Raw genomic sequence first — 1412 nt, forward strand, 5'->3', positions numbered from 1 at the left:
CAGCGCAGGCGCTGAAGTCGATCGGCCCCTTGCCACGGTTGTGATTGGAGGGTTGATCTCTTCGACGCTACTGACGCTGTTTGTCCTGCCCGTGGCCTACGCAAAATTTTGCAAAACAAAGACGTGAGGAAAAACGTTGAAACGACAACGCTTTTCACCTGATGGTCAGGAGAAAAGCATTGTCGCAATCACCCGTCGAACACTTGTCACGATATCTGGCACAAATATCTTCCAGAGTTATTCACCTACCGTATTACTATACCGCAACCGGACGGGGCTTTTGATTTCGACAAAAGTCATGTCGCCCAGCGAGGTTAGGATCATCAAGGTGATGGCGTGCAGACATGCCTCCATCAATTTCGACGACGACGCCACTGGTGTAGGATGACCTTGGTGAAGTAAGAAACACGATGATATCTGCAACCTCCTAAACTTCGGCAGGGCGTCCAAGCGGAAGGTTCGGAGAAATACCGCCGCCATTCCCGGTGGCCCCCATCCGGGCCAGAAAGAGACGGCACATATCGATTTAGCCGAAAACCTTGAGGTCCCAGTCCGCTCGCCATGATCCTGGACTGACTCTATCAATGCTTCCGCTTAGAATTGCGCCCGCGTTATTAATGAGGATGTCTATTTGTCCGACGTCGGAAAGGCTCGCCATGGCAGCCTTATCGGTCAGATCAAGAGACCGAATGTCAACATGTACGCCATAACGATCTGACAGGCGCTGAGCGGTTTGCTCCAGCTTTTCCTAAGACCGCGCTACAAGCAAAAGGTTACACCCCTCGCTTGCCAATGCTTCGGCGACACCCGCTCCGATGCCTTGTGATGCCCCTGTGATGAGCGCGCTCGCCTTTTAGATGCATGTCCATGGTCGTCTCCCCGATCATCAAAGCGACCTGAAAAATTAAATATAAGACCGTAAAAAATAAAAAGGGGCCATGGCGATCGTTTCTTGAATTCGGGTATGAAATTCTGATCGTCTGTTGTTTTTCTGGAAGGCAAAGGCAGACCAGTGGCCACCATTTTTTTCAAAACGATCCCGAAGACCATTTCCTGATCCTGCTGCACAGCGCGTTGGCGCGGAATGCGCACCTGCCTTCTATGCACAAAACTGACGTACATCTCTGCAACTGGGGGAAAAGGTCTTGATCCATCGTTTCAGTCTCAACGATTCCAGAGCACTGATATTTTGGTAAGGTCACTGCGGATGGGCAGAATTTGGGAGGAGGTGAATTTGTTGAGATCTTCCCGCGGGGTAAAAATCGTTTACTGAGATCATCGTCGCAACCGTTGAGGTCGGCGATACCAGCTATGCTTGAACACGAAGAGTGCAGAAATCACCCAGACCGATGCATTCTCCGAGCCCTCGGGGTGACCGCCCGCTATTTAACTTAGTCAGGTTCCCTGCTAAG

At 51.1% G+C, this 1412-nt stretch overlaps 1 pseudogene; it reads right to left on the reverse strand.

The window, feature by feature from the left end:
- Positions 1-348: 348 nt before the first annotated feature.
- On the reverse strand, positions 349-869 carry LOC108865095 (uncharacterized; annotated as a pseudogene).
- Positions 870-1412: the final 543 nt, after the last annotated feature.

Source organism: Galendromus occidentalis, unplaced genomic scaffold, assembly GCF_000255335.2.
Source record: "Galendromus occidentalis unplaced genomic scaffold, Mocc_1.1 scf7180000076149, whole genome shotgun sequence".
Classification (NCBI taxonomy): domain Eukaryota; kingdom Metazoa; phylum Arthropoda; class Arachnida; order Mesostigmata; family Phytoseiidae; genus Galendromus; species Galendromus occidentalis.